The sequence below is a fragment of the Myodes glareolus genome, chromosome 24, assembly GCF_982192425.1.
Source record: "Myodes glareolus chromosome 24, mMyoGla1.1, whole genome shotgun sequence".
Taxonomy (NCBI): domain Eukaryota; kingdom Metazoa; phylum Chordata; class Mammalia; order Rodentia; family Cricetidae; genus Myodes; species Myodes glareolus.
In genome coordinates, this window is record NC_142049.1 from 15989512 (window position 1) to 16008912 (window position 19401).

The 19401-nt window shown below is 45.0% G+C and overlaps 1 long non-coding RNA gene across 1 annotated transcript in view; it reads left to right on the top strand.

The window, feature by feature from the left end:
* The first annotated feature begins 229 nt into the window (after nucleotides 1-229).
* The window catches only part of LOC125400782 (uncharacterized), a 76814-nt gene continuing 57642 nt past the window's right edge, over nucleotides 230-19401 (top strand). The window contains exons 1-2 of the long non-coding RNA XR_007232090.3: nucleotides 230-617; nucleotides 2318-2516. This is a non-coding gene — a long non-coding RNA (uncharacterized LOC125400782). The remainder of the gene's footprint in view (nucleotides 618-2317; nucleotides 2517-19401) is intronic.

Here is a 19401-nt window from a genome sequence, read left to right on the forward strand (position 1 = left end):
CTCTCTGACTGTTCCCCGAGGGACGCGCGGCTCCAGACCTGCCTCTCACGCGGGCCTCTTCAGGGACCAGATCCTGTTCCCTCAGTCGCTCCGCGCGCAAAAGCGCCCCTCGGTCCGGCCCGGCCCCTCTGGAGTCACCTCAGCTCAAGCCCATGGGGTATGGAGAACAATGGACGGGAGAGGCCCACCTACCCCCCCGCCCATTGGCTGCTCAGGACAGTCCCTGGAAACTCTGCTTCACTACTGGTGGAGGCAGCGTCCAGCTGGGCAGTGGGCGGGAAGCTGGGCCCGAGGCATTGTGGGAAATGTAGTCCGCTCAGATACAAGTCAAACCCAGTACCAGAGCTCACCGAGGGTTTGATAGCCCTAGGCAATGCCTCAGGATCGGAGGCCGAGAAAAATCCGCGGACTAGAGTCAGCTTTCTAGCGTCGCCCAAGGCTTTTACCTGAGACGGATCGTTTCAATTCTCTAAAACCTTCGTGCGTTTGTCAATAAAAAAATGGAAGCTGGGTGGATTTATCAGTCTTTTTCAGCGGAAAACTGTGTGGCAAATGATATTGTTGAGCCTTCGACAGCCAAAGACGGGCTCTGAGCAGGGAAGAAATCTGCGCAGCAGGTACAGTTCCTCATGGCCCAAGTCCGCAGTTCTCCCCGCGGTTGGCAACTACGCATAGGCACGGGTGTTGCACACCCCTTTGTTTTCACACGTGATATTCCTGCGTCTGCGTGAAAGCCCCGCCCTGCTCGCTCTGCTTTGGCGCTCTATTCTTCCACAGCCTCCTCCTTGGAGCCTGCCTTAGTGTTAGGGAGGAGGTCAACTCTGGGGAGGGAATAATCCCAGCCCCCCTAAAGCAGGACATAAAGAACAATAGGGGATAGTGGTCTCTTCAGAGGCAGCCAAGGACCCCCAAAACAGGATGTAAAAAACAATAGATGATAGTGGTCTACTAGTTGGCCCACCTTAAACTGGCCTCAGGGTCTTTCTGGATAAGGGATCATACCTAGAGTTCTGCTACCTTTTCCCCTAGGGAACTTTGCAACTTTATGGGTCCTTAAACCTTTAGACATTCTTTCTTTCTTTCTTTCTTTCTTTCTTTCTTTCTTTCTTTCTTTCTTTCTTTCTTTCTTTCTTTCGGGGGGGAGGGGCGGTTTCGAGACAGTCTTAGCTGTCCTGGAACTAGCTCTTGTAGACCAGGCTGTCCTCGAATTCACAGAGATTCACCTCCCCAGTGCGAGCGCCACCACCGCCTGGCCAAAGCTCTAGACGTATTCTTATAGCTTAAATGTTTGTTTTTAGAGTAAGTAAAACGAGCTTAGCCACTTTTTTATTTTTCAAGACAGGGTTTCTATCGAAAGCCCGCTGACTTCCTCCCTGACTTCCTCCCAGGGTTCGGGTTCGGTTAGGCTGGCTCAGAGTAACGAAAAGGACTTAGAAAATTTAATGGAATACACACGTGCTTGCAGTTCCAGTCATGCTTCCTTATTGCTCAGAATTAATTCTAATTTTCTTGTCCTAATTGTCTATGATTTCTTAGCTCTAATTCTGTCTCAAATCCAATTCCAATTCTCTGTAACAAATCTCTGTTCCAATTCATTCTTGTTCTAATTACTCTACGCTCATTCTCCTCCTCCTCCTTCTTCTTCTGCTTCTATTTTCCTACATTCTTTATCCCCCTGCATTCTTTCCTCTTCCAATCATTTCTTCTGCTGTTACAAATTCCCAAGTGTGTGTGTGTGTGTGTGTGTGTGTGTGTGTGTGTGTATAAAACATTCATTAGCAACTTGTTAGTAAGAAAAAAAACCCAAAAAACTACAAGGAAAATTCTCAGGGCCACAGGCATTCTTTGAAGAACCCTAGCAACACTTATCAGCCAGCTAGTTTGTAGCCAACCACAGCTGCAGTTGTAAGGAGGTCCCGGCCATCTCTTAAAGGGGTTACAAAGGGAAGAAACTAGACTGAGGCGAAGAATACGTCTACTATTTCACATTTCTTAAGTGTGATTAGTAATAACTGGACATGGTTAGTCAGTTAGGTGCTATTGATCTCTTGAAGGACTAGGCTCTAACAAGGACAGACGCCTGCAATACCGCCCTAATTCATCATGAATCTTTGAGGGACTTAGATTAGCAAAGCCAGACACCTGCAGTTCACTCTGTGAAAGCTCCTCCCATGATCACCCCACAAGGACTTCTACATGGCCATCCTGTCAGAGGAGAGAGTTAGTTAATTGTAGAGAGCAGGCTTCCAAGATCTTTTTTTTTTTTTTTTAATGCAGCGTGGGGCAAAAAGTTTGACTGTCTTATTTCATTTGCCAGAACACACTGTTTGGGGAAGAAGTCATCCTCCTAACAGAACACAGGAAAACTGTGCCAGACATATGAGGAAGACACTGTCTGGAAGCATGCTATCACACAAGGGAATCTGCAACTAGAGACGGCCAGCTATTCAAAAGGCAGTGTTTTTCACAGGTCGTGCCTACGTGAGTTTATCCTCCATCAGATGTGTCAATCTCTGGTAAGTAGATCTTCTAAAAGTCAGCTAATTTACTGCATAACCTTGCAGATATCATGAAGTTTCTCTGTGTAATAGCTCTGGCTGTCCTAGAATTAGCTCTGTAGACCAGGCTGGCCTTAAATTCACAGAGATCCATCTGCCTCTGCCTCCCGAGTGCTGGGATTAAAGGCGTGTGCCACCCTGCCTGGCACAGGCCACTTTTTTTAAGCACCCTCTTTGAGGGGGGAACAGGGAGAGGATAACAGATAAAGGACAAATCTAAACCCCGCTTATGCCAGGAAGCAGCCATTCCTACTCTGCCCCAGTTGCTCTTCCCAAAGAACATACTTTCACTTCCTTCCTCGCTCTAGTTAGAACGCTTGCCTGCGGGGCTGGAGAGATGGCACAGCGATTAAGAGCACTTGATGCCCTTAAAGAGAACCCAAGTTCAGTTTCCAACACCCCCATCACAATTCACAACAGTTCGTAGATCCGGTTCCAGGGGGTCCAAAAGCCCTCTTCTGACCATCCCAGATACCAGGCATACACATACATACATACATACATGCATGCATACATACATACATACACACATTACATGCATGTAGGCAAAATACTAATATGTGCAGAAATAAAACTCTTGATTGTTTTTTTAAAAATATTTATTTATTTATTATGCATACAATATTCTGTCTGTGTGTATGTCTGCAGGCCAGAAGAGGGCACCAGACCTCATTACAGATGGTTGTGAGCCACTATGTGGTTGCCGGGAATTGAACTCAGGACCTTAGGAAGAGCAAGCAATGCTCTTAACCACTGAGCCATCTCTCCAGCCCCAACTCTTGATTGTTTTACTCCTGTGTCCTTTACACCTATATCTGAAGTTTTCTCTTTTGGGACCACAGGACAAGACTGTTGGTGGTGTAGAGAGCAGAGGAAAATGTGGGGTTCTCCATCACACTACCATGACCTGTCCAGGTTATCCCTACCCCTAACAGCTGTATAATGTTTCCATTGTAGTACTGATGATATCACAGGCTTGCTTGGGTCCTCATTAGCTCTCCATGTTTCCCTTGGTTCACGGCAGCACCTCCGTGTTGTAGGATATTTGTACATTGTGTGAAGATGTCTTTGCTGTGATTGGCATAATAAAAAGCTTTATGGCCAAAAGCTAGGCAGGGGGTATAGGTGGGATTTTCAGGGAGAGAAAGGAAGAGGAAGCTAATGCAGATGCACGGGAGAGGCCAGGAGACCTGGAAAGGAAACAGGAGGTGCGAGATGAAGAGGTAATGCCACGTGATAGAGTGTAGATTAATATAAATGGGTTAATGTAAGTTATGAGAGCTAGTTAAAAAACAAGCCTAAGCTATCAGTTGAGCTTTCATAATTAATAGGAAGTCTCCATGTCATTGTTTGGGAGTTGGCTAGTGGGAAAGAGAAAGACTTACTACAAATGGTGTCCAATATGGGGCTCATTTGTAGTAAGTCTTTCTCTTTCCCACTAGCCACTGTTGAGAAAAGTCTACGTTCTTAAAACCTTTTAAATGCCATACGCTATAGGTCTTTGAAGTGTTGAAGATTATCTAACTGAAATATATCTCTGTATATCTAGAAAACCTAACTAAATTGACTACAGTTTGACTATTATAGATTATATCTATTAATCTGTCATTTTAAATTCTCCATTACATTTTAAATGAGCTGTATAAGCATAATACCTTAAACAAAGTAGAAATATACATATAACAAAATTGACCTTAAATTTCTATAAATAAACCAAAATTTATACTAAATGCAAAGTATTCATCTTTATATTACATTCCCCCCCTTTTTTAGTAATTGACTCTGACCATTAATCACTTATAATCAGCTGCCTTTAAATGAGAACAAACATTTATAAACAATTATTTGGGGAATTTGGGCATAGTTTTCTCCAAACTGCTTCCTGCTGTTTGTTGGGCAAAGTATTTTTAGAGTTCATGGATACCTTTTGGGGGCTCTCGTTCCATTAAACCACATTAGCCTCGAAGGGATCCACAGGTCCTCTTCTTCTGTGGAAACAAAAGCAGAACCTTTTTTTCCCCAAAGTAACATATCCTTAGACTCAAATTTTGAAGATACATTTATGTTGGTTTAGCTTAGAATCAAATATCTCTCTGCAGTCAAAAAATTCAAATAAAACATAATAATATACATATTCCAGACTCTCTGTGTATTTTCCATCTTTATGTGGGGAAGAAATCAGAGAATCAACACCCTTCACAATAGCCACAAATAGCATAAAATATTTTGGAGTAACTCTAACCAAACAAGTGGAAGACTTGTATGCAAGAATTTTAAATCTTTGAAGAAAGAAATTGAAGAAGACACCAGAAAGTGGAAAGATCTCCCATGCTCTTGGATAGGCAGAATTAACATAGTAAAAATGGCAATCTTACCGAAAACAATCTACAGATTCAACGCAATGCCCATCAAAATTCCAGCAAAATTCTTCAAAGACCTCAAAAGAACGGTACTCAACTTCATTTGGAAAGGCAAAAAACCCAGGATAGCCAGAGCAATCTGTGCAATAAAAGATCTTCTGAAGGCATCACAATACCTGACTTCAAACTCTACTACAGAGCTACAGTACTGAAAACAGCCTGGTATTTGCATAAGAACAGACAGGAGGACCAATGGAACCGAATAGAAGATCCGGATATCAATCCACACATCTTCAAACACCTGATCTTTGATAAAGAAGCAAAAAATACCATATGGAAAAAAGAAAGCATGTTTAACAAGTGGTGCTGGCATAACTGGACATCAATATGTAGAAGAATGAAAATAGACCTATATCTATCACCATGCATAAAACTCAAGTCCAAATGGATCAAAGACCTCAACATAAAGCCAGCTACACTGAACCTTATAGAAGAGAAAGTGGGAAGTACACTTGAATGCATTGGCACAGGGAACCATTTCCTAAATATAACTCCAGCAGCACAGACACTGAGAGAAACAATTAATAAATGGGACCTAAAATTGAAAAGCTCTGTAAAGCAAAAGACACGGTCAACAAGACAAAATGACAGCCTACAGAATGGGAAAAGATCTTCACTAACCCCACATCAGACAGAGATCTGATCTCCAAAATATACAAAGAACTCAAGAAATTGGACACCAAAAGATCATATAATCCAATAAAAAAAATGGAGTACAGACCTAAACAGAGAACTCTCAACAGAGGAATCTAAAATGGCTGAAAGACACTTAAGGAAATGTTCAACATCCTTAGTCATCAGAGAAATGCAAATCAAAACAACTCTGAGATTCCATCTTACACCTATAAGAATGGCCAAGATCAAAAACACTGATGACAACTTATGCTGGAGAGGTTGTGAGGAAAAGGGAACACTCCTGCATTGCTGGCGGGAATGCAAGCTGGTACAACCCCTTTGGATGTCAGTTGGCGATTTCTCAGAAAATTAGGAAACAACCTTCCATAAGACCCAGTAATATAACTTTTGGGAATGTATTCAAAGGATGCTCAATCGTTCCACAAGGACATGTGCTCAACTATGTTCATAACAGCTTTGTTTGTCATAGTCAGAACCTGGAAACAACCTAAATGTCCCTCGATCAAAGAATGGATAAGGAAAATGTGGTATATTTATACGATGGAGTACTACACAGCAGAAAAAAATAACGACAGTTTGAATTTTGCAGGAAAATGGATAGAGCTAGAAAACATTATTTTGAGTGAGGTAACCCAGACACAGAAAGACAATTATCACATATACTCACTCACAGGTGGTTTTTAAACATAAAGCAAAGAAAGCCAGCTTACAAACCACAACCCCAGAGAACTTAGACAACAATGCAGACACTAAGAGAGACTTACATAGATCTAATGTACATGGGAAGTAGAAAGTAGAAAAAGACAAGATCTCCTGAGTAAATTGGGAGCATGGGGACCTTGGGGGAGGATTGAAGGAGGGAGGGGAGAGGCAGGAAGGGGAGCATAGGAAAATGTAGAGCTCAATAAATATCAATTAAAAGTGTATAAAAAAAGAGCTAGCCCGTCCTGCGCTGATGTCCCGCCCGCAAGAACGACGCGGGGCACTTAGGATTCTTCTGCAGTAAAGCTTTAATGCGTCTTGAGAGGCAGAGCATCAGCTTCCAAAGCGGAGACCCAGAGTGAGGGGAACCCAGCCCTTATAAAGGAAACAGTCCTCGCTTCTGACGTGTCACTCTTGGATTGGTTCGCTGCCCATTATCCCAGCTGATGCCTCGGAAGTAGGCAGGGACGCAGCAGTAGAGAGTTACCAAGCACGTGTGCTGGGATTAAAGGCATGTGCTACATCACCTTGAACTCACAGAGATCTGCCTGTCTCTGCCTCCCAGGCATTGGGACCAAAGGCGTGTACTACCACGCCTTGAGGTCACAGAGGTCAATCTGCCTCTGCCTCCCAGGCATTGGGACCAAAGGCGTGTACTACCACGCCTTGAGGTCACAGAGGTCAATCTGCCTCTGCCTCCCAGGCATCAGGACTAAAGGTGTGTACCACCACACCTTGAGGTCACAGAGGTGAATCTCTACCTTTGTTCCTTGAAGCAATGGAGAATGTGGTTGCGGCCGGCCCTCCACACTAGCCAAAATAAGAAACTAGAGATAATAGGCCAAGCAGTGATGTCATTAATACAGTTTCTGTGTGGTTATTTTGGGTCTGAGCTGCTGAGCAGCCAACCGACCAAGCATCCTTCCTATAATAGAGAACTGGCTGTCGGGACAGAGAGATACTTACTACACCTCTGTGTTGATGCTACAAAAGAAATGGCTGCCCTGCTGGGTGGTAGTGGCACATGCCTTTAATCCAAGCACTCAGGAGGCAGAGGTGGATGGATTTCTGTGAGTTCGAGGCCAGCCTGGTCTACAGCGTGAGTTCCAGGACAGGCTCCAAAGCTACACAGAGAAACCCTGTCTCAAAAAAAGAAAAAAGAAAGAAGAAAAAAAATGGTTATACTGAATAAAAACAGGAGAGTAGGGCTGGAGAGATGGATCAAGTGGTTAAGAGCACTTACTGCTCTTCCAGAGGAGCTGGCCTCAATTCCCAGCACCTACATGGCAGCTCACAACTGTCTGTAACTCTAGTTCCAGGGATCTGGCATCTTTATGCAGAGTATATACAGGCAAAACATCAATGCATATTAAATAAACATATCTTTAAAAAACAAACAGAACAGGAGAGTAACTACCTGGACACCTAAGTAGGATCTAAGGAAGAAACAATAAATAATCCTTCATGGTCTGGGATAAAACAATTGCCTTTACCCTCTGAGCCTGAGCCGTCTTGCTGACCCGGTAACTACTGTTTTTCTCATTTTGCTGTTTGTTTTCTGGAGGTTTATCAAATGGAGAAATTTGAATGTTGGAGAGATGGTTTACAGGACAAACATGACTCCCTGTTCATCTTCAGGATCTGAATTCAGACCCTAGTACCCACTCCAGCTCCAGAGGCTCTGACATTTGCTTCTGTAGCAAACTTTCTTGTCAGACTATCTTTGGACCACCATCCTGCAAATAATGATCCAGAGTCTCATTATTAATTATGAAAGCTTAGCCTTAGCTTAGACTTTTTCCCAACTAGCTCGTCTAACTTAACCCATTTTTTTTTTTTTAAAAATCTACATCCTACCATGTGCCTTGGTTAACTCTTCTTAGTACATCTGACTTGCTCCAAGTCTGCTGGCAAAATCACTCACCTAGATTTCTCCTTCCAGTTTCTCTCCCTGCCTGGAAGTGCCTAGCTATCGGCTGTTCAGCTTTTTATTACACCAATCCCAGCAACACATCTTCACACAGTGTGCAAATATCCCACAACACTCTTCTGTTTCCCTCAGGCCTAGAATACTGTGTGCACACGCAAACACACCACAGAATAAAATCTTTTTTTTTTTTTAAAAAAAAAACTTCTGATTAAGAAATATTTGGCTTTTTAAAAGGTTTACTTTATTTTTAATTATGTGTCTCTGTGTGGGGGTGTGTATGAGTTTGGGTGCCCATGGAGGCCAGAGGCACTGGATCCTCTGGAACTGGAATTACAGGTTATGAGGGCCCCACATGGGTGCTGGGAATCGAACCTGGATCTTCTGCAAGAGCGAGCCTGTTTTGTAAACGCTGAGCCATCTCTCCTGCCCAAAATCTAATTTTTTTTTAATCTTGGTACCAAGCAGCAACCTTCCCCAATTTATCGCCAGCAAAGGCAATGTCTGCTCTCCAGGTCATAGACACAGGACTGCCCACATTTGGGACAGTCGGTGGACACAAAACTGACTGCCTTGGGCTGTCTTTTGGACTTGAGCATATCCAGAAGCTCAGGACATATTTCGTCAAATCTCTCTATAAGCACTAGGCCTCTATTGTCATAGCACTCCAGAGGAACAGGGTATACCTCCTGGGTTAGCTTGTTCAGTTTGGCTGTGTGGTGAAGGAGTTGCTTCAGGAGGGACAGAGACAGTTTATTACCGACAAAATTGATCTTGAGGAGCTGGGAGCATTGACTCAGGGCAGGCATAAAATCATTAAATGCAGAATCCTCCAGCAAACATTTCTCCAACACCAGAGTTTGCAAGGTGTCTTTGACTCTCTCGAGGAGCTTTCCAAGAGGTTCAAACGACACTTCAAAAAGAAGTGTTTTACTCAGGTAGAGATGCTTGAGCCCAGAAAGATTCAGGCACTGGGGCAGGTAATCCAGGTCTCTCTGTGTGAGGCGACAGAAGGTGATGGACAGGGTCTCCAAGGGCTTCTGCAGGCACCTGAGCCACTCTGCCAGGCTGCCAACTAGAACATAAATATCATCTACATAGAGATGCTGGAGGCAGTGCAATTTGGGTAATTGTGAGAACAATGTGTTCATCAACTCGTCTTCCAGCTCTTCGGCCTCACCGATCCTGAAATTACTCACGAGGCCTTCCAGCATGAGTGTGTGAAGGCTTCTCATCTGTCCCAGGTATGATCCAAAAGGAGCCATTTCTTCAATCCATAAATTTCTTACCTTCAGCTCACGTATACAGGGGAGATCTACTGACTGCAAGATGTCTTTGGCATAGGCCAAATATGGGTCCAAAATCTCAAGCTTTTGACAGCATAAATGAACGGAACCTTTCCTCTGCTGGGCCCATTCCCACAAGTACATGGCACATTCATCGAACTGATTGTCCACAAGTTTGAGATCAGTTACTACGTGCAAATATTTCTTCACCCCTGAGCAAGGACACGTCTCCACTGGCTTCTTCTGTCTCCTGTCCTGATGAGAGCAGTCCTTTTCATACATTTCAGTCCATATGCTCCAGAAACCAGGGTCCACATCTGTCAGATCCAGCACTCTGATTTTCCCCCTTCTGGGGCAAGCCTCCTCTGTAAGCAGCATATCTAGTCCATCAAGCAGGGCCTTCAAAGTCTCCAGGTGTGGGGTCTTCATCAGGGATCCTACAGGAAGGCACGTGAATGGCCAGGCAAGCACCATGGCCGGCAGAATGTTGGTCTGATTGTTCCTGAAGGCCACCTCAAGCATGGCTGGGAACAGCAACCGGGGCAGGCCCGCCACAGCAGCAGGAAAGGCCAAGGGCTCCTCCTTCAGCAGGCTCTCTATTGCTAGCTGCTGGAGTGTCAGCGGGGCTTGGTCTCCCATTGTGACTGGTTTTCAGGAATAAAGATCCTGAGTTATACCCTGGCGAGAGGCCTCTAGATCCAGGCAGGGAAACCTTGTGGCTCCAGACTCTGAGTCTCTGAGGGCTTCTCTGGCTGCTCTGACTCTTTATAGCCCCTTCCACTGACCCCGCCCCTTTGTAGTGGGTGACACCCTCCCAGATTAAATCAGTAATTTGATTCTACAACAGAGTCTAATCTTACTCCATTTGGGATTTAGATGGTGTAGGGTCAGATCTAAGCACAGGAAAAGACGCTAACTATGATGAACTTATTCATGAAAGCCAGGCAGAAGTGGTACACACCTTCAATCCCATCCCTTCAGAAGCAGGCAGCTCTCAGAGTTCAAGGCCAGCCTGGTCTGTAGAGTGAGTTCCAGGACAGCAAGGGCTGCACAGAGAACCTTCCATCCATCCATCCATCCATCCTTCCTTCCTTCCTTCCTTCCTTTCTTTTTTTCTTTCCTTTTTTTCTCCTGAGACAGCGTTTTTCTGTAGCTTTGGAGCCTGTCCTGGAATGAGCTCTTATAGACCATGCTTGTTTCAAACTCACAGAGATCCGTCTGCCTCTGCCTCCTGAGTGCCGGGATTAAAGGCGTGCGCCACCACCGCCACCCGGCTGAGAATCTGTTCCTTGAAAAACATAAACAAACAAACAAATAAATAATTCATCCATTGATCCAGTGCAGAAATACTGTTAATTTTGCTTCTATTTATCTGGCACTTGAATTTTTTGAGATGGGATTTCAGCATCAACCAAAGGTTAGCTGGCACTCATTATTTTGCCCAAAATGGCCTCCAACTGTCAATAGTAGTTCTGCCTCGAGCTGCCTTGTGTTCTGGAGTGAGAGCTGCCACACCTGTTTGAGGTTTCTTTTTAGTTCTGGGACAAGACTGACCTTGAACTCAGAGATCCACCGCTTCTACCTCCCCAGTGTTGGGATTAAAGTCTTGTGCCACTTTGCCTGGCTTCAGGTTTTTTTCTTTCTTTAATTCTGATATTTTAATTTGGGAGGGGGGTGTGAAACAGAGTTTCTCTGTAGCTTTGGAGCCTGTCCTGGAACTAGCTCTTGTAGACCAGGCTGGCCTTGAACTCACAGAGATCCGGCTGATATTTTAATATTTAATTGAACATTGATTCTTCTCTTTTTTTGGTTATTTTTAAAATAGTTTTTTGTTTCATTTTACATTTCCACCACAGGTCTCATTTCCACGACTCTTCTATCCCCTCCTCTCTTCTCCAAAATCTGAATTTTTATCCAGTCAATTTCACTCATCCTGTCTTTTCATAGATTCTGAGTTTTATGTTAGAAAGACCTCCATACCACCCCAAAGATCGTTTGAATTCACCATTTTTCCCTTACTAACCTCATCAATCCAAACACAAAAGATGGGCTGCAGAGCCAGCTCAGCAGTTAAGAGCCCTTGTCTGTAACTGCAGTCCCGGGGGACCCATGGCCCTCATTAGGGAGCAGGCACACACATGGTGCACTTAGATGCTTTGCAGATGAAACATTCATACACATAAAATAATAGATTAAGCCGGGTGGTGGTGGCACACGCCTTTAATCCCAGCACTCGGGAGGCAGAGGCAGGCAGATCTCTGTGAGTTCCAGGGCAGCCTGGTCTACAAGAGCGAGTTCCAGGACAGGCTCCAAAGCTACAGAGAAGCCCTGTCTCGAAAAAACAAAAAAATAAATCAATAAATAAAATAAAAATAGTAAATTAAAAAAAACAACAACAAAAAAGATGCTCAAGTAGCATTCAGATCTGTTAGTAGGTGTGAGACTGAGTCTTATTACCAAGAGCTCCTCCCTGATAGCATCTTAATGTAGTAACCCTAAATTGAACACATGTGAACACCACCACCTCCAGGCCAGCCTGGGAAGTCTACACTAAATTTCTGGATGCGATTGCCAGCCGTCACCCCTCCTGCTGTGCTGTCAGCGTGCCTGAGAGGAAAGCAGAAAGAACACTGCCAGTGATGGCTTCAGGGGATGGCCTTATGTCAACAAAGATTGGTCTCTGTCCACCCTCACCACCAGTGGAAATTCCCACAGCGGAAAGATTTCGTGAGTCACTGGTGCACAGCTGGAACTTTCCAGAAGTCCGAGAATCCATTTATATTTGTTCCCATCCCAAACCAACTGCTGACCAGAAAGAAGACTGGAGCTAGTTTGTCACAGACTTGTTCTCCAGCCAGTCATGGCTGTCCTGTGACTCAGGCTCCGGGAAGTGGGTCTTGGCCTAAGCCAACCCTCCCAGGTGAAATGAAGAAGCCACGTGTGAGACCAACTCTCGGCCTAATGATGCTGTCGAGAAGGGGCCTGCTGCCCAAGCGAGCCTCTGAGAGCGCCAGGGGACAGAAAGGCTGAGGCAGGAGAGATAGTCAGGGGAATTATGGGTATGTGGGAAGGAAAAAGAATCCTTCACCCAGGAGTTTGGTTCAAGCCTCTCACCAGCTGAAAATCAAGAATTCCAGCACAATTACATTTGCTTAAAGCTTCTTCTCGCCTAGCCACATACCTCTACTTTCTAGAAATATTTTCTTAATTGAATTTTTATTCATTTATCTTCTGTGCATGTGTATGCATGTGTGCATGCTTGTGCATGTGTGCATGTGTATGCATGTCTGCATCCTTGTTCATGTGTGCTTACACATGCATGTAAGCCACTGTACAAATGCAGAAGTCAGATGACAACTTGCAGGAGTTGGTTCTCTCCTTCTGCCAGGCAGGTCCCAGGGATGAGATTCAGGTCATTAGACTTGGCAACAGGTACCTTTATTGGCTGAGCCATCCAAATCAATGGAGCCCAATTTTCTAAGCATCTAACAAGAAACTCTTTTTGCAGAAGAGATGTCCTAAACCCTTTGTGTAACCCTCGTTTAACCTTATCAGATTCTAATCCCATCCAAGACACTTCTAGGTCCATCCTATAACTTACTTAACAAAAACAGAGAGGGAGACGGCATGGTGGTGCATGCCTCTGATCTCCACACTTGGGAGGCAGAGGCAGGTGAGTCTCCGTGAGTTTAAGGCCAATCTGATCTACATGGTGAGTTCCAGGCCATCCAGGGTTACACCACAGTGAGATCCGCCTTAGCTAGGGTTTCTGTTGCTATGAAGAGATACCATGACCACAGCAACTCTGTTTTGGAGACAGGGTTTTTCTGTGTAGCCCTGACTGTGTCATGACACTCGCTCTGTACACCAGGCTGAACTCCAGCTCACAGAGATCCACTTGACTATGCCTCCCGAGAGCTGGGATTATAGGCCTGTACCACCACTGCCCAGCTGACCATGCCAACTCTTATAAAGGAAAACATTTAGTTTGGGTGGCTTACAGATTCAGAGGTTTCGTCCATTGTCATCATGGTGGGACACAGCAGCGTGTATGCAGAGAGGCATGGTGCTGGAGAAGGAGCTGAGAGTGGAGAAGGAGCTCCATCTTGATCCTATAGGCAACAGGAAGTGATCTGAGTGTCACACTGAGTGTAGCTTGAGCAAAGGAGACCTCAAAGCCCACCCCTACAGTGACACACCTACTCCAACAAAACCACACCTCCTAATAGTGCCACTCCCTGTGAACTTAGGAGGGCCAGTTACATTCACACTACCATAGATCCTGTCTAAAAACAAAACAAATAACCAAAATATATATACATATACATAGAGAGAGGGACTGGAGAGACGGTTCAGTGGTTAAGAGTACTTGATACTCTTGCAGAAGACCTAGGTTCAGTTACCAGCTCATCAAGGGGCTCACAAGCATCTAATTCCAGTTTCAGGGGACCTGGCACCTTCCTCTGGGCTCCAAAGGCACCGGGCACTCATGTAGTAGTACACATACATACATGCAGACAAATACACACCTTAACATGTATTTGAAAAATGAAAGGCCAGGCATGGTGGTGCATGCTTTCAATCTAAGCATCCAGAGGCAGAGACAGGTAGATAGATCTCTGTGAGTTCGAGGTCAGCCTGGGTTACATAGTTCTGCAACAGTCAGTGCTGCACAGTGAGAACTAGCCCAATAAATAAAGCCCCGAACAGGAAACCAGCAAGGATAGTATGCAGCGAGCTTTCATCCTGCAAGAGGAAGCATCTGTAAACAGAGGTATTAAGCCAGTGAAGATTTCTGCAGAGGAGCGGGCAGAAAAGCTGGAAGTTGGAACTTTTGTTAGACCCCAAACACCTCCGAATAAACCACCACTCCGCTTCATACTGGCTTATCCTGAAATTATTTTCTGCATCAAAGCGAAGGATCCGGTTTTAACTTGAGTCCAGGTCGCTAAAAAGTCAGGCTATTGTGGACACCAGAGGACAGCTGTACCTCCATCCTTGCCTCTGTTGTCAAGGCCACAGTGGCTCTGCTCCACCAGGTATTGATTAAAACCCTTACAGAACTGAGACTGGAGAGATGGCTCAGCGGGTAAGAGCATTGCCCTTCCAGAGGACCTGGGTTTGACTCCCAGCACCCACATGAGTTCATTACCATCTGTAACTCCAGCTCCAAGAGATTCTATGTCATCTTCTGATCTTTGAAGGCTACAGACACATATGAGGGACATAGACATACATGCAAGCAAAGCACCCAAACACATGAAATAAAATAAAACAACCTTCAGGAAACTACTTACAAAGCTAATTTAAACAAATCAGAAGACCGTAAGGAACTCTCAGAGTTGATGGGAACTGAGTAGCCAGGCTTGGGGACATCTGGGAACCAAAGAACAAAGTGTTAAGTTCCCAAGACCCACAACAGTAATCCATTAGCAAAATCTGGCCTTCCCACTCCCCAACCCTGGCGATACGACAGCCAGCTCTGTTTCTCTTCTTCCTTGCTATCCTCACCTCCTGAGAGGAAGAAACATTTGATAGGTTGAAGCTAAGTCACATGCCCACGCCCTAGAAGTACCAGATCCGGAATGGGTGACTCTGGCCTTCAGCTTTTCTTGCCCTACACAAAAGTAAGTTTTCCAACAGAGGCTAATAGTCTACTAGAAACTATGTCGTCCCTGATGGTTTCTAGATGCTGAGCAAGAAGGAAGCTCACCTCAAGGAATGCCCAGCCTGAGGTCACCTGAGACCCTCTGCTCTCCTAGAGTGGATGGAAATAATGAGAGTGAGGACAAGGAGAGCCTGCTTCTCGGGGACACCTGGTCAGAGGCAGGTCAATGAGGGCCGGGGATGAGGTACACTCTCTGGATAGAGAAGCATAGGGCTGCCTAACACCTCATCATGGCTTAACCCATGCTCTTTCCTCAGTGTTCCTCAGGGGCCCCTTCTTGCCGAACACGGGTGCTGTTTCTTTTCTTTTTCTTTTCTTTTCTTTTCTTTCTTTCTTTCTTTCTTTCTTTCTTTCTTTCTTTCTTTCTTTCTTTCTTTCTTTCTTTCTTTGTTCTGCTGTAGGCCTAGGTTGCTAAATGTGATTTGTAAAATGCTGGGGAATATTATTTTAAGGTGTGTTACTTTTGTTTATGCGGCGTTTGTCGAACTCCATGAAGCAGTGTTACGTTGCCTGTCTAAAACACCTGATGGTCTAATGAAAAGCTGAATGGCCAATAGCGAGGCAGGAGCAAAGGCGGAAAGGGCTGGCGGACAGAGAGGATAAATAGAAGAACAAGGAGAGAAAGACACTGGGGGCTAACCACCCAGCTACACAGCAAGCCACAGAGAAAGAAGTAAAGAAAGGTATACAGAAATTGAGAAAGATAAAAGTCAAGAGACATAAGGTAGTCAGGATAATTTAAGTTAAGAAAAGCTGGTAAGAAACAAGCCAAGTTAAGGCCGGGCATTCATAACTAAGAATAAGTCTCTGTGTGTGATATGTTTAGGAGCTTTGTGGCGGGCCCCTCAAAAACCCAGAAGAGTAGAACATCACACAACAGTAAGAGACCATTTAAATGCACACTGTACAGGAAGCAGTAAGACCAGCCCATGGAGAAAGAAAACCAAACAAAACACTTAGAAAGGGACCGGAAGATGGAATGGGGAAACACTGATCTCAAGAAAGGAAGAGTGAGATTTAGTCGAAGGTCCATTGGCCACCTGTCCACGAGGACAAAAGGGCAGAGAACTTTAGACAGCTTGTGAACATGGCGGGAATAGCCTTCCAGGAGACAGCTTCAGCGTATAGGGGATATACAGTCTCAGGGTGGTAGCTGTGGCAAATTTGCGTTAGGTGGCAGGCTTCTATCATAGAGCCGGATGGGTGGCAGCACAGTCCTATGAGAAGGGCCACGGCTTTGCTGCTTAATTCCATGCGGGCAGCAGGGGAAGAGCGTCTGCAGGGAATGTGGCAAGGGCCATCCTTGAGATACGTCAGGCACCTGGGTCTAGACACATTTCCAGGTAAAGCCAAGTAGGGAGCAGGAAGCCCCCACTGGAGGGGAGAAGGAGGGAGTCCACCATATCGTGGCCAGCCCAGGGAGAGCGGCTACGCCATGGTAGACTGTAGGAACCTGTGAGGCCCTCCCAACAAGGCAGTGTCACTGCACAGCTGAGAAGTTAGTGCCACGTGACATATGAAGGGAAAACAAGAGCAGACAATTTGCAATTTGGTTTTGGTTTGTTACTCTTTTTTTTTTTTTTTTTGAGACAGGGTCTTCCTAGCCTGGTTTTACCTGGAGCTCACTTTGTAAACCAGGATGGCTTGAGGCTTGTGACAAGCCTCCTGCCTCTGCACCCAGACACTAGATCTACACGTGAAGGGTTCTAGCCGGCCCAAGCATGGCAAACCTTGCAGACAGGTTTGGCCCCTTCTTCTTCTTTGCTTCCATTACATTCCTAAAGCTGCCCTACAAGGTCCATTCCCTTTTCAGCCACTGACAAAACACCAAGTTCCAACAACCAGAACTCATTATTTGGCTAATATGTCCAATCAGGATTTACCAGCTCACCCTGGCACAGAACCCCTCCCCTTAAAACCCACTCCTGCAGAGACACCCTCTTACTCTCTTGCTTGCTTGCACTTACTGCCTCCCCCCGACTCCCTTGCTCCTCTGGGGTGATAAGTCTCCTTTGTGCTAAGAATAGCATATTGGGTGTATCCTGTATGGACTCAAAGGGGCCCGCCTCCCTTACAACACATGTAAGGATTTTGGGGGTCTTCCAGAAATGGACTTTTCTGTCCCCTAAGGTCATATGCTTACTTTCTTTTTATTTAAGTTTTGCCTTGAGTGTGACAGTGAGGAGGTCTGGGCCCTTAGGACCTTGTGTTGTTTCTCAGGGGAAGCTGGCTTGTCTCTTACTTGTCCTGTGCTTAGTTGGCCAGGGCTTCTCTGGGACTGGGGTCTAGGCTTTATTCCAACCCTTTCCTGCCAAGAGGAGGGAGGAGAATGGATTTGCAACCTCTGGCTGGTTCCCATGTCCTATTCTAAATTTCTCTATTCAAAGATATTTGTGGGAAGCCACGAGAGTGCTCTAGACCGAACAAAATTGTGGAGGGCCGCAACCACATTCTCCATTGCTTCAAGGAACAAAGGTAGAGATTGACCTATGTGACCTCAAGGTGTGGCAGTACACGCCTTTAGTCCTGATGCCTGGGTGGCAGAGGCAGATTGACCTCTGTGACCTCAAGGTGTGGTAGTACACGCCTTTAGTCCCAATGCCTGGGAGGCAGAGACAGGCAGATCTCTGTGAGTTCAAGGTGATGTAGCACAGGCCTTTAATCCCAGCGCATGTGCTTAGTAACTCTCTACCTCTGCGTCCCTGCCTACTTCCGAGGCATCATCTGGGATAATGGGCAGCGGACCAATCCAAGAGTGACACGTCAGAAGCGAGGACTGTTTCCTTTATAAGGGCTGGGTTCCCCTCATTCTGGGTCTCCGCCGTGTTGGCTGATACTCGCTCTCCCAAGGGGCATTAAATCTTTACTGCAGAAGTGTCCTATGTGTCCCGTGTGGTTCTTGGTGGCGAGAAGGTAGCGCGGGACCCAAAATGACTCAGAGGCAGCCTCATTATGAGGCGGTCCTTGCCAATTCATAGGGACTAGAGTGGCACCAGAGAGAGTTTAGGCAGGGTGTGTCTCCGAAGGGATTCATCTCCATAACCTATGATGTTCCCGAAGGAATCACAAACTAATTATAAAGATAGGATTGCAACGAAAAGAAGGAAAAATATTGCAACACAAAAGAAACTATTTCAGCTGGGCAGTGGTGGCGCACGCCTTTAATTCGAGCACTTGGGAGGCAGAGGCAGGTGGATCTCTGCGAGTTCGAGGTCAGCCTGGTCTATAAGAGCTAGTTCCAGGACAAGCTCCAAAGCTACAAAGAAATTCTATCTCAAAAAAAAAAAAAACAAAAAAACAAACCCAAAACCAAACAAACAAACAAAAAAAAACCCAGAAAACAAAACAAAAAAATCCCAAAACAAACAAAAAAACAGGTTAGAATTTGTGAAAAGAGTTAATTACTGTCCCTAGCACTATTTACCTTACACTATTGTAAGGTATTTACTCTATTTATTGGCTCAACAAATCACACTTGTAAATAATATCATATTTTTCTGTGAATAGTTTATCTCAAAATCCATGAGTAGGACCCCTAGACGGATCTAAGGCTATTTTGAAATTTCGTATCAGTTGATAGCATATGGCTATCTTGACAGCTGGAGAAATTACAGCCGTTTACTTAAACTCTGCTCGAAGATAGCTCTTAATGGAGACTCCAACGCGGGCAGCATCTCTTTGTATTTATTTTATGCGTGAAAACTCTGCCTAGGAGAACATTATTATTATCAGTTGGACAATACAACTAAGGAAGGGCCATCTTCTTGACAATCCACAGATAAAAATGCCCAGTGGATCGGGAATGAATTCATATAATACACACACAACATATACAGACTGTGGGAAATTCCACACAGCTGCCAGGGAAAGAATTCACTCTGGCACATGTGTAAAATTACAGGCAGAAGTAGCAGCTATCCTGGAGACTGTATCTCGTAGACCTTGGAAAACGAGTTTCTCTCCACTAGAAATTATTTTCTGGTGGGTTGACACCTTGAATGTCAATTGTAATGCCCTGTTTTGATGCCAACATGGCTCCCAGCAGAAAAATGTAACGCACACAGAGGGAAAGAGGGCACACACACACGAGTCTGTTTAATTTAAGAGAAAAAAGGTGTCCCTAAACTAGTGGGCTGGCTATTGCAAAGAAAAAGAAAATCTTGTAACCTTCAGCAAAAATAATGAACTTGTCACAAAAGCAATT